The sequence below is a fragment of the Meriones unguiculatus genome, chromosome 3 (assembly GCF_030254825.1).
Source record: "Meriones unguiculatus strain TT.TT164.6M chromosome 3, Bangor_MerUng_6.1, whole genome shotgun sequence".
Lineage (NCBI taxonomy): Eukaryota > Metazoa > Chordata > Mammalia > Rodentia > Muridae > Meriones > Meriones unguiculatus.
Genome location: NC_083351.1, coordinates 157941251 through 157955826, shown reverse-complemented (window position 1 = coordinate 157955826; position 14576 = coordinate 157941251). Strand labels below are relative to the sequence as shown.

At 36.1% G+C, this 14576-nt stretch overlaps 1 protein-coding gene across 10 annotated transcripts in view; it reads left to right on the top strand.

Moving 5' to 3' along the window:
* Window positions 1-14576, top strand: part of Epha5 (EPH receptor A5) — a 339138-nt gene that overhangs the window by 169829 nt on the left and 154733 nt on the right. The gene's annotated exons all lie outside the window — the stretch shown is intronic.

Here is a 14576-nt window from a genome sequence, read left to right as displayed (position 1 = left end):
TAAGAATGGTGTTGTGGACTTAAAGAAGGTTTCTGGACTCTAGTAGAATAAATACATCAAGGGAGAAGGCAACAGTAACCTAAGCAGAGATCTATTGAACATCTTCATGAGAAAAGTTATATGAAATAGGTGTGAAAATGCATAGTATTCTTGGCTTTCATCAAAAGTCCATTCGTTTTTAATTTATGACAAATTAAAGATGGAAAAAGTAAACAGGTTTTGCATTGTTTATACAATTATGTTCAATTTCACAAGTACAAAATAAAATGAAAATAGAATTTGGGTTTGAAAAATGATGGATTGACAGGGGTTAAAGTGAAATTGAATATATGTAATGAAATGCATTTTTATGGAAAATAACAACAGCAGCAAAGGCAAAATATCATGGATGTTAGAAATTTTTGAGCCAGAAAACAAATACATCTGAGGATATGAGGTGGTAGAAGCTGTGTAATGGGATTTTGAATTTGAGATATAATTTTCTGGAATTGATAACCTTGTGGGGTTATTTGACTGTGAGAATTGCTATTTGATTCTGAGAACTTTTGGCTGCTGTAAGTTGGTACAAAAAGATGATTGCTGAAGAAGAGCTCAAGAGATTGGGGGTATTGAATATTTTAATTACAAAGGATTTATTTCAGGGACAATGTTGAAAACCCTGATAATATGCCAAGTGGTATAATATTTCAAGGATTAACGACATTCTCAAAGAATCTAACTGTTCATATGATTTGATGACATTGACTTAATGATAGGTAAAGGAGGGAAATTGGAGTGGCCTACTGTTGTAGATATAAAATAAACCTTCCAAAATTTAGTTGATCAAAACCCTCAACAAGTCGCCTTACTAACAAATAGGCAATTTCATCAATGGGAGGCATGAAATGTTCATTCTGTTAAACACAGTTCCAGCTATGGCATCTTAAAGGCTGGGAAGGGCAAAGCTCAGCATTCAACCAACAGTCTGGAGGAGAGGCTAGCAGATCACTAGAGCCTTAGCTGAGCTGTGTACTAAGATTACCTGCATATATTCTCACCTCACGATTTTCTTACGGTGATGATTTGATTAGAAGTCTTTTGATAACCATAGGCAGAGAGATTATCTGTTCAACCTGGGAGTTACATGTTGTTATTTCTCCAATAATTACAGCTTTGCTAAGATTCTCTTGAAGTTTAGATAGAACTTTACTATGAATAAGTAGAATGTAAATGCCGATATGGTATTGTCTACAGAGGCCATGAAAGGAGAGATGCGTGGTAGCCATTTTGGGTTGTCTGAAAAAGCTAGGAAGAACAAAGACAGTGTACACTGGGCAGAAACTCGCTGCTAGAGGGAAGATGAGATAGAAAACAGCTGCTATTAGACACTTTGTGTCATCAGGAAAAGCCATGTCTTTACAATAAAATCAAGGAGAATGAATACAAAATGATTCAACTTAGGTTGCCTATGAAATTTCAAAGACCAAGAACCAAAAGACAAATAGAACAATAACAAACCCTCAGGAATTATGAAAGTTACGTAGAAGAGATTTAAAATTCAAAAATGGCTTTAGATAGACAAAGCATTTTCAAAGAGTAAAAGATGAAATAACGGGTCAAATTTGATAATATGAGTAAAGAAAATATATGATATTAACATTTATTACGCTGATCAATATAAAAAGTGATAGTACCTTTAAATAAAGTATAACAAAAATATCCAAGATTCTGAAATGTGTAGAAAACTTTTATTTATTTGTGTCTACACACACACACAGAAACACAGTCATGCACCTGCTTGTGTAACAAGGTGCAATATAGAGCTCAGAGGAGAAATTGCAGGAGACAATTCTCTTCTTCCGCTATGAGAATTCAGGGGATTGCAGTCAGTCAGGTCTCCAAAGCTGACAGCAAGTCCTCCTTCTTGGTGAGCCATATCACTGTTCCTAGAAAACTTTAAAATCATACACCACAAAACGCACCTCACGGAGAATAAGAACCATTTTATTTTTATCTTTAAACAATAATGCAGCAAAGTAATAAAATATAAAATATAAAGAAACCGTACAACTTGTTTGCTTCCATAAATTAAATCAAACATGCTTGACTATTTGGTTGTAGCTTAAGAACCACATTGGAACCCTCTTATTATTTTAGATGAGTCCTAAGTAGAGGTAAAATGAACACATATGACATAAATCATCCAAATAAGTTCTCCCAATGGCATATTTTCTAACCACAAACTACTCCAATTGCCAAACCACACAAAACTTGAGATTCCCTCTTGTTCTTCAGGCACAGAGCTGAATCTTTATATTATGTTTACTCAGGAAAGCAAAGTATTCTAGTTTCAGTAAACTATAGACCTCTGGCGGTTGCACACTCTTTTTGTTATTAAAGAGTTTTGACAGCAGGTTGACTTTGGTTGAAACATTAAAGTTCACTTCCTGTCAAATATTTTTCTCTTTTAAAAATTGTAATAGTTTATTATTTTATTATTAATTTATTTATTACAGTTTATTCACTTTGCATCCCCACTGTAGCCTCCTCCTTCTTCTCCTCCCATTCCCACCCTCCCTCCTTCTACCCCCCTATGTCCCTCCCCAGTCCACTGAGACAGGAGGTTCTCTTCCCCTTCTATCTGACCCTAACCTAATAGGTTTCACCAGCGCTAGCTATATCATCTTACTCTGTGGCCTGACAAGTCTGCACACCTAGGGGAGGGTGACCAAGGGGCCAGCCACTGATTTCATATCAGAGACAGTCCCTGGCCCCCTTCCTAGGGTACCCACTTGGAAAATGAGCAGGGGTTCTAGGTCCTCTCCTTGAATGATCCTTGGTTGGTGTATCGGTCACTGCAGTTACCCGTGGGCCCAGGTTTTGGCTCTGTTGATCTCCTTGTACAGTTCCTTTCTCCTCCAGATCTTTCTGTCTTCCTCTTCTTCCATAAGATTTACTGCACTCTGCCCAAAGGTTGACTATTAGTCTCAGTATCTCTTTCCATACCCTCAAGATCCAGCTTATACCACTCCTGAGCATATACCCAAAAGACCCTAACCCATAAAACAAGCATATTTGCTCCACTATGTCCATAGAAGCATTATCCGTAAGAGCCAGAATCTGGAAAGAATCTAGATGTCCCTCAACTGAAAAATGGATACAGAAATTGTGCTACATTTACACAATGGCATATTACTCATCAATTAAAGTCAAGGAAATCATGAAATTTTAAGGCAAATGGTGAGAACTAGAAAAGATGATCCTGAGTGAGTTAATCCAGAAGCAGAAAGACACATATGCTATGTACTCACTTATAAGTGGATATTAGCTATATAATATAGGATAAACATCAAATATTTTTCTTTAAAAGCCAATGTTCACACTGTAAATGTGTGAAATGATTGCTAGGGTAAAAGTGCTTTAAATGATTTACTATTAATTCTGCAACTTAGTCACTGTTCTATTGCTGTGAAGGTAAACCCTGACCAAGACAACTCTGTTTGTTTGTTTGTTTGTTTGCTTGGTCTATTGAGACAAGGCTTCTTTTGGTAACCCTTACTGTTCTGGAATTCACTCTGTAGACCAGGCTGGCCTTGAACTCACAGAGATCTGCCTCCACAGGAGGAGAGGTAAAAATACCTCTGCCTCCACAGTGCTGGAATGATGAAAGAAAACATGTAACTTGTGGCTTTATTATAGTTTTTCAGAGACAGTCTATTATATTAATGTCACAGAACATGACTGAAAACAGGACACTGGGACAGTAGCTGAGCACAGAGAGACAACCAGAGAGTGAGAGACAGAGACACAGAGAGAGAGATACAGACAGACAGAAAGAGGGACCAACAGAGGCAGAGAGATTGGGAGGCTGATCCTGACATGGACTTTTGAAATTTCAAAGCACACTACCCACTTCCTCCAAAAAGGCCATACATACTGTTAAGAGGCCACCCCTTCTAATCCTTCTAGTCTTTTCAAATTGCGTCGCTCTCTAGTGACTAAACATTTGAACATACAAGCCTATGGAGGTCATTTTTACTTAAACTGCCACATTGTTTTAGGATAAAGAGTCATTTTACCTTTGGAGAAGGAGAAGAGTCTTACTGGTTAACAGCTCATACAGTTCTTGCAGAGAAAATGAGTATTATTGCAAGCATGCACTAGATTGGAAAACAATCTCCTGCACCTCCAGCTCAGAGGGATTTGATGTCACCTTCTGGTTTCTATAGATATCTGCATTCACATGTATATATCCACCAACATACACCCAGCACACATTGTTAAAAATAAGATTAAATTTAAAAACTTATCCTATTTGAGAGAAGAGCTTCATAATGTATTTTATAGAGCCTAATAAGGAAGTCAGGCCTGGAAGATGTAATACTGGGTGTGCCCTCTTTAGGTCTTGATTAAGCCAACGTTCTAAATTTCCTCTGATAATTTCTTTCTAAAAATATCTTTTTTAAATCCTATGTTTTTAAAGAGCAGGGCCATCAGTTCATGTCAGAGACAGTCCCTGTTCCTATTAGTGTGGAACCCACTTGAACACTGAACTGCCATGGGCTACTTCTGTGCAGGGGTTCTCGGATATCTCCATGCATGGTCCTTGGTTGGAGTATAAGTCTCAGGAAAGACCCCTGTGCAGCCTTAACAGATCACAGAAGAAGACAATGCAGCCACTCCTGATGAGACCTAATTGACTAAGATCAGAAAGAAAGAAAAGAAGACCTCCCCTATTAGTGGACTTGGGGAAAGGCATGTGTGTTGAAGTGGTGTGGGGGGCGGGGGAGAAGAGAGGGTTTGGGTGGGAGGAGGGAAGGAACCACAGGGAGGATACAAATTGAATAAAGTATAATTAATAAAGAATTTTTTTAAAATCCTATGTTTTATTTCCAGGTACTATTTATTATTCTTCCTATGGAACATAAGGAGTAAGATAAAGAACATAAGGGGTAACTTCTCAGCAGTGTTACACTCTGTTGTCTGTTTATATGTCATCTTTCAAGTGAATTTCTAATTCTACACTTCTAGGATGCCAAATTATAACTCCTTTTAACTTGACAGTAAAATGTTGAGACAGTATACTGGAATAATAATAATTATTATTGCAATAAATTTTAAAATTGCCATTTATTCAATGTTTAACATTTTAAGGAATTTCCTCATATATAATATTATATACTTGTATATATATCTATATACATGTATGCATATATACGTATATTGTATGTGTGTTGAATGTGTATGTGTTCATAACTACACAAACACATCAATCATAAGAAAGCTACTATAAATTTCATTACAAGGTGCAACGTTCAATTGACTATCATGACTGAAAGTTTATTTACATTCTCTGATTCTTTAGTTATTGGAAAGATAGTGTGTGGCAATTTTGGATGTGAAAAGTTAGCAACACACAGACCGGATAAGATAGTTATGAGTAAAAGCAGCAAAACTGGGTACTGTTTAAGAAGGGATTGAAACATCTCTGAACAAAAATTCCCATCATTATCAGTCCTTGGAAGGCCCTTGGCTGCAGAACACTGATGAGAAATTTTAGCTGTGTCACTGTATTACTGCTTGGAACTTCTACATCCTCAGGATATTGGTTTTAGAAATTTGTCTCTGCTGCTTAGCTTTGTACCCTTAAAATGGAAGAATGAATACTATTGACCTTATTTTATTTATATGTTAATAAAATGATCTTACTCTGTGGAGTCGTTCACTCAGAGTAAATAAAGAAGTATAATGTTATTGTATAAATGTGTTTTCATTGTCATGTGATAACAAGGAAAGGAGTAAATTGAGAAATGGTGGCAGAATGTTAATCATAAAATGACAATCGAGAAGGATCATACTCTAATGTGTTCAGATGATAACTGTGACATCCACGCTTCTATATCACAGAATCAGGAACTGTTTTGTAATCATTCCTAAGGACAACCTTTTAAAGCTATTGCTTTTCTGACTCCCCTTTTCTTTTTACTATGACTTTTATAAACAAGACAAGACGCACTGTAGTTTTTAAATTAAGACGTTTTTCCTGACAGTTAAGATACCAAAAACAAAACAAAGAAAAAAAAAAAAAAACCGAGGGAATAGTAGTAAAGTATTATAGAATAGATCTTATTAAAGACAGAACAGAATAAGTTAACTAAATAAAGATAAACATGTATACATTAAAATAGAAAACCGTGAAATGCAGTTTAAAGCCTTTCTGAATGAAGCTTTTAGAAATCTGGTTTGCTGGTGAAGTACCGTTCCTAACAAGTATTGTGGATATGGAAGTGAAGTTGTTCAATTTGAGACCCTGTACAGCACTTTCACATTTAAAATTAGGAGTAAATGGATGGCAATTTTTACCAAAAAGCTTCATTAACCAGTTACTATTGGGTATTTATTGATTCATTCTATTCAAAAGAATAACATATTGTACACATGGCTTGACTTTTTAAATTCATTCATTGAATTTTCAGTGTATAGTTGGAACAAATCTGATTTAGATCTAGTCTATGTCATGCATGGTCTCTATAAATTTTTATTTGTATCCATAGCAACAGACACACTGTATGCTATAGCACAAGTAAAGTTTCTCACAAGCAATTAAGGAAAACATTTTTAATATTTTATTTCAAAATTATAGTGTTACTGTTTATTTGTATGGATCATAGTCAATGTTTTAATTAAACTCATATTAACAATAAGGACAATGATTTTATGACTTGACTTCAGAATGAGTTTTCCCTTTGTTAGAGTTGTTTCAAATTTTAAGGAGAGAATTTCATCATTAAAGTGTTTTTACTATGCATAATGGTTTATTTTATATTTTGAAAATATTTATATATTCTGAAGTTTTAAAATCAACTTACTCAGATAGGTAGAGGCTTGTTCACTGAGACAGTGCACTTATACTTAAAGGAAAAGGAGAGAGATGTTCAAAACAGAAAATGATGTTTTTCTCTTAATTTTTAATTAAATTTTTATTTTTATTAATTATAGTTTATTCACTTTGTATCCCCCCTGTACTTCCCACCCTCCTTCCCTCCCAATCCTACCCTCTCTCTTCCCCACCCATGTCCCTCTCCCAGTCCACTGATAGGGGAGATCCTCCTCCCCTTCCATCTGATCCTAGTCTATCAGGTCTCATCAGCAGTGGCTGCATTGTCTTCTTCTGTGGCCTGGTAAGGCTGCTCCCCCCTCGGGGGGAGGCAATCAAAGAGCAGACCAATCAGTTCATGTCAGAGACAGTCCCTGTCCCCACTACTATAGAGGCCACTTGGACACTGAACTGCCATAGGCTACCTCTGTGCAGGGGTTCCAGGCCATTTCCATGAGTGGTCCTTGGCCAGAGTATCAGTTTCAGAAAAGACCCCTTTGGATCTGTTGCTGTCCCTTTGGAGCTCCTGTCCTCTCCAGGTCTTACTATCTCATACTTCTTTCATAAGATTCCCTGCACTCTGCCCAAAGTTTGGCTATGAGATTCGCATCTGCAGGGTAGAGCCTTTCAGAGGCCCTCTGTGCCTTTTCCCTGTTTTCTCCCTCCTCTGATGTCTATCCTCTTTGCCTTTCTGAGTCCTCCTTCCTGATTAGCTTCCTTAGGTGTACAGGTTTTAGAATGTTTATCCTATATTATATGTCTAATATCCACTTATAAGTGAGTACATACTCTGTGTGTCTTTCTTCTTCTAGGATACCTCCCTTGCTCATATAACTCACATCATAACAAATACGAGTATGCTAGATGCTTATTTTCCTTATGAGTTCAGGGGAATCAGGGTTCACTGACTTATGCTACAAACAGAGGATGCTCTGTTCACATACACAAGCCATTAAGCTTTTCTTTCAGTTACAGCATAATCACTCAATAAACAGACATGAAGTTATCATTACATTTCTGTCCTTTTTTACCTCACTCTAAGCAATGCAATATGCCCCTCCTTGCTGTATTTCAAGTTCATGGTCTCTCTCCTTCTTTCTTTCTCTTTCCTTCTCTCTCTCTCTCTATCTCTCCCCCTCCTCCTCCTCCTCTCTCTCTCTCTCGTTGCCTTTTCCTCTCCACCAAAGTTAATTTGGTTTCATCACAGCATCAGAAATCAAACTAAGACAGCTTTTGAGGAAAGATTTATTCTTTTCAGAGTGATAAAAATATCTTAGAATCCCCACTGACACCTTATTTTATCTTTGTCTTGCTGTTGTCTTGTTTGCTGTTTGTCTTGTTGTTCAGTTCCTCCATATTTTTCTCAAGCTCGGAAATAGAATATCTATATTGTCTTTGATACACGCATAGTCATTTTTCTGAGATCTCTGTCAGCATTTCATCTAAATCGCTCTGACTAGATGCCATTATTGAAAGTCTAATAAGTTTTGATGAGTTACTATCTTCCTTTTTTCACATTCCATATTTTAATGCATTGAGATTTATTAGTCTGCTGTTATTTTGTTAACTATTTTATTTATTATTTACATATGGGGAGAAGAGGGAGGGTGGGTGGGACTGGGAGAAGACGAGGGAGGAGGCTACAGCCAGGACACAAAATTAACAAATTGTCTCTGTTTTTATTGATTGTTGTCCATTCATATATGTAAATATTGCAAATATATAAAGGTGACATTATCAGTCTGTATAATATTGCATTCATGTATGCTTTCAGGGCTGGTCATTTGGTATTTTGAATTGTGTATATTTTGCTCTTTTCTTTCTATTTCTATTCTTGTATATGTTTAGTGCATGTGTGCATATGTGTATTGTCATGGGTGTGGTCTCAAGACTGTTCTTAGAAATATTTATTTGATCTCTCTTACACTGTATTCTTTGAGTCTGGATCGCTAAATCAAACTCAGAAGTCATTTATATGGCTAGTTCTCCCAGCCCGCTTCTTTGGGGCATTCTTTCTTTACTTTTCAGCTCTGGGAAGCATTAAAGACAGGCTCTGGTTCTTCGGCCTGTGCATCAAGCACTTTAAGCACTGAACCATGCCCTTGTCTTTAATAAAATAAAATCATAAGTATCACCAGTAATCTCATTGAAAATTATTTGAGATATATTTATTTTATGGACAAGAGTGTTTTGCCTGAAGGTATGTCTGTGCACTACATGCATGCATGCCTGGTGCCTGAGAAGTCAAAAGAAGTATACTCTCCTGAAGCAGAATTTACAGATGATTGCAGCTGATATGTGGATGCTGGGAATCAAACTGAGGCCCTCTTAGAGAGCAACAAATACTCTTAATGACTTAGATATCTCCCTGGCCCAAAACAACGTCAGTTCTGAAGTAGAAATATGAATCCTAGTGTCAATTTATTTGTTCACAACACCTGGATATAGTATTAAATAAAGGAGGAATGCCACTTTTTTCATCTTTAATCTTAACATTTAATTAGTCAAGTTTATTAAATTAATGTCTTAGCCATTTGTACTTCCTTTTTGAGGTCTCTCTGTTTAATTCCATGACCCAGTGTGTTTCTTTTTAATTAGGTTATTTGTTTTGTGATCCTTAAATCTTTAGTTTTATTATATATTATAGACATTAATTCTCTCAGATGACAAGAACGTTATACCCATGAACGCACAGCAGCTTTGGTACTTACTGTCCAAGCCCTAAAGAATCCAGGCCTAAATAGGGGTGTGGCTTATGAAGACCAAACCATAGCTGAGGATACTGATAACTGAGAGAAGGTTGGGGAAGGAAAATTCATTTTTCTTCGGGTATTTAAATTCTGATAGGCTGATCCAACCGCTGTGCACATTCAGGTAGCACTAAATAGAAACAGCAGATCTAAAGGAGAATGCATGATATTAGGAGGAAGAGTGATAAGGGAAAATGGGAGAAGTTAAAGGAAATGGTGTGGGAGGAGGGTTTGAATGAAATACATGTATGCATGTGTAAAATCTTCAAACAATAAATAAGTTTTGTAACAGGAGATACAAGTTTTGTATCTGAAAGAGTTTAAAAGAAATTTGTATGGAAATATATAGGACGTGATTTGTATTGAACGGTACCACTGTTTCTCTAAGAAAGCATGGTCACCAGCCTCTGGGGACTGCCTATGGCAAAGCAGAAAATGCAATCTTGATATTAAGCAGTTTCAGATAAACTGTTTCAGTACAGGGTGTGTCCATCTGTGATTTAAAATGAAGATCTGGAGATACTTCTATAGAATAACAATTTACAGAATTATGTTCATTTATGTATATAGAAATGTTTTAGAGAATGTTATTTCAATAACAGAATAAAAATCATTTAATAGCTCCATATCTGGATACTGACTTTTTGTGTCAAAAGTTTGTGGATACTTGGAATGTTTTACTGAGAAGAAACAAACAGGTTCCAGATTTAAATAAAGCTCCTTTCTGTCTGCTAAGACTAATTTTTTCCTTTATAGGAAGAAAAGTTAATAGACTGAATACATCCATGGATAGGTGTGTTGATTTGAGAAGATTCACAAAGAAAAAATTTCCCTCTTCTTAAAATTATGTTTATTATTTCAACATAGAGGCATATTACATGACTAGCAATAGACTAGCAGAACTTTTAAGACTTTTGAAAAAAAGCTGTTACAAAATAATTATATTGATGTTTAAAAACAGAATAAGTGAAGGCATGATTGTGATCTTAGTGACATTTGGACTGGGTTTAACAACAGCATGGTTGTCATCTCATGGCATGTGATATTGAGTTTTACAGTTAGGATTTGCAGGAAATGAGTAATTATGACTTTAAATAATTTTATTGAAGAGTACCAAACCACACAACTCCTTTCCATTTTTGTTTACATTCAACATACTTCAAGGAAAATAATGCATTAAATATTTTTCAATGTTTTCATTAAGGCTTTTATTTTCTAATCTGAAAAAAAAAGCTCACAGATTTTTCAGTAAATTTCACAACTTATTGCAAATATTTACGTCATTCTAAATATGTGCTGCTAGATCCTTTCATTCATTAAGTATGTCATGCAGTCCTTGAATTCAAACATTATTACCTACAACATCTTTGTTGTCTGAGCCACTACACTAACAAATGTGCTAACTTTTTATTTTCTGTCTCTGAAGCATTGCCACATATTGGATTCTCTGTGCTACTGTGCAGTGACTCTTAAACTACTTAGCCTACAATATCCTCCGGCCGAAAACTGTGCTTTCTCTGTGAACATGTAACGTTCTGAATTTCAAAACCTTATCTGTGGCCTAGAAAGGCTGTTCCTCCCTTGGCAGGGAGGGGGAAGCTCAATGAGCCAGACATTGAGTTCATGTCAGAAACAATTCCTGTCCCCCTTACTAAAGAACCCACTTGGATACATTTAACAGCAGCCTTTTTCTTGAACGGTATATGTGTGGTGACTAGGAGAGGAAGCTAAATTCTGTCCTCTACAGATTGAGGGGAATATCAGATGTCACCAGTCTGGGAAAATACCCAAATTAAACTTTCAAAATATAGTTTCCATTGAATTCACATTAAATTTACGCTACTGAACAGTCTGAAATGTCAAAGGTGAACTATCTATAGCTCAGAACCATCTGTAATTAATAAAAGAGAGAGAAAGAGAGAGAGAGAGAGAGAGAGGTTGTTGTGAACGATTACTCCTTCTATCTGTAAATTTTTCTTCTTGTTTTTTTTTTTTTTCCAAGAGATTTTGGATTAATTCTTTTGTTTCATCTTCTTTGCTTATGTGTTCTCTGTCTCACTTGGTCATTTCAGAGAATGTCTCCCTCTAAAACACTGCAAACCTCTTCTCCAAATGTACAACAATCCTAATTGAAATAAATAGAAGATACTCAGCTTTCTGGGGGAGCCTTCATTTTATCACTTATTTTTTAACCTGCATGCATGTGTGTGTGTGTTTGTGTGTGTGTGTTTAAGTGAGCAGATAATTATTAGAAGCTGATTCTCTTCTACCATGATGTGACTTCCAAAAATCAATCTAAGATACCAGTCTTGGTGGAAGAGCAATAATCCACTGATTCTCACTGGCCAGCCTTTTTCATAGTATTGGTTGGTATACATTTAGTCCGAAATCTTATTCTTCCTATCACAGTCTTACATCTGAATATTGATGCAATAAATTCTCCTGAAGGTAAAGACATTTTGGTATATATATATATATATATATATATATATATATATATATATTATTTGATGTGCATTAGTGTGAGGTTGTCAGATCCCTTGGAATTGGGGTTACAGACAATTGTGAGCTTCCATGTGGGTGCTGGGAATTGAACCTGGGTTCTTTGGAAGATCAGACAGTGCTCTTAACCACTGAGACATCTCTCTAGCCCCCCATTTTGATATCTTTTATGCTTCATAGCCAACCACAATTTTAAGCCAATGTTCTTCCTCAAAAAAAAGTTAATAAACTAATGAACAAAAAGTTTTATTTTATTTGCAATTATATTTTTCCTACAACGGTACTTTCTAAGTTAGGGGTTTAATAACAGTATCGGACATATTATAATATAAAGCTTCTGTGTTAACAGAAGGAGAAAGGGCAGGACAGGAGGGGAGGAGGGATAAGACTACAACAAAGATGTAAAGTGAATTAGAAAAATGTAATTCCCCAAAAATAAATGAATAAGATAAACTGAGTTACCTATTAGAAACAGAAGTGGGGGTAGTGAGATAGAATCAATATGCCAAATGAAGAAATCTGACTCCTGCCAGTTGTCTTGCAACCACTCACTTATAGTATTTATGGATAAACACACACACACAGACACACACACACACACACACAAACACGATAAATATAATGTAATGACCATTTTTAAATACCCATACGGCAGGGTGTGGATTGGCACTTCCTGCCTTTGAAAGCATATAGTTTGAAATGAGAATTGTCAAACTAAAAGAATAAAAGAAGAAAAATTGGATAACAGCTAAGTATGGCATTGGCAGCTACAGCAATCCCATTATAAGTAAGATAATATTTAAATCTTTTAGTCATTTAACTACTAGAATGCCCTAATACTATCAAAAAGCTCTTCTTATCTTTCAAATGCTTTCCCATTTGCTATGAATTTGTAAGAGCATTAAGGCTTCACTGTCACCATAATTAGGTGGGCTAAAAAAATAAAGCACCTCCATATTTTGCCAATTCCTGATTATTCAGACTGATGGCAGAAAGCCTCAGCGTGGATTACTAAAACCTGAGGTCATTCATAGCAGATGAAAATTACTCTGGGCTCATTATGTCTATCCCATTGAAATATAAGTACATCTATGAGCTTCAACAAAACCACCATTGATGCTTTAATAAAAGTTCTTCAGCATATACATACAGAATTTTTGAAAATAGAAAAAAAGATAAAATATATTAGCTTCATGTAGAATAGGCTGATTATTCAAGACGACATCGGTATAGTTGCCTAAAATTGACCAAGTCTAAAGAATTAAAATATAAATGTTTGGGATTATTAGCCATGGGAAATAACAGAGTACATGAGTTTTCAAATGAATTCACAGAGTAGAAGATCTCAATTTATGAGAACTTCCTTACACAACCAGGCTTCAGAAAAGTTAAAACTATTAACAACAAACATTTTCTGTTTGATTCTACACAACACAGTAGCAGAATTGAGGCTGTTTTCCCAACTCACTTATACATTCTTTGCAGTTACTGGCACTTGTTAGGATCAGACAATGGAATAATTTCCCTGAAGACAAAACTGAAGAACAAGACATGCTCTGCAATTTTATAATTATTACAGTTTTTCTAGTGTGAAGGCGTTATATTAGAATACATAAAACCTGAGTTAGTAAGAAACACAAAGCATAACCTGAAAATGAGATAAAGAGCCAAAATATACCTTTGAAACCTCTACATAGCATAGAAAATATCCCAGATAATTACATGTTATAATAGAACCAGAGAAACTTTTAGCATATATTTTTTAATCGACTTGTCAATCATTCTGTGTATTTGTATGTGGTGTGTGTGTGTTTGCACAAGTGTGGCCTCATTTTTGTAACTGTGCTTCTGAATGCGTAGATCCAAGATTGAAGGAAGCTTTCTTCCTTAATTACTTTCCAGCTTGTATGTTAAAGAAGGGTAACCAAACCTTCGGCAGAGTGCAGGGAATCATATGAAAGAAGGGGAGTTTGATGTGGAAAGGATAGGAGCTCCACAAGGACCAAACATATCTGGGCACAGGGTCTTTTCTGAGATGGACACTCAATCAAAGACCATGAGAGGATAAAACTTAGAACCTCTGCTTGGATGTGACCCATGACAGCTCAGTAACCAATTGGTTTCCCATAGTAAGGGGAACAAGGACTATTTCTAACAGGAACTCAATGACTGGCTCTTTGACCTCCCCACCTCCCTAGGGAGGAGCAGTACTGTTAGGCCACAGAGGAGGACAATGCACCCAGTCCTGAAAATACCTGACAAAAGGGAGTCATATGAAAGGGGAGGAGGTCCTCCCCTATCAGTGGACTTGGAAAGGGCCAGGGAGGAGATAAGGGAGGGAGGGTGGGATTGGGGAGGGAATGAGGGATACAGCTGGGATACAGAGTTAACAAAATGTAACTAATGAGAAAAATAAAAGTAAAAAAAAAGATATATATATATAGAAGGGCTCTTTGCTGAATCCACAG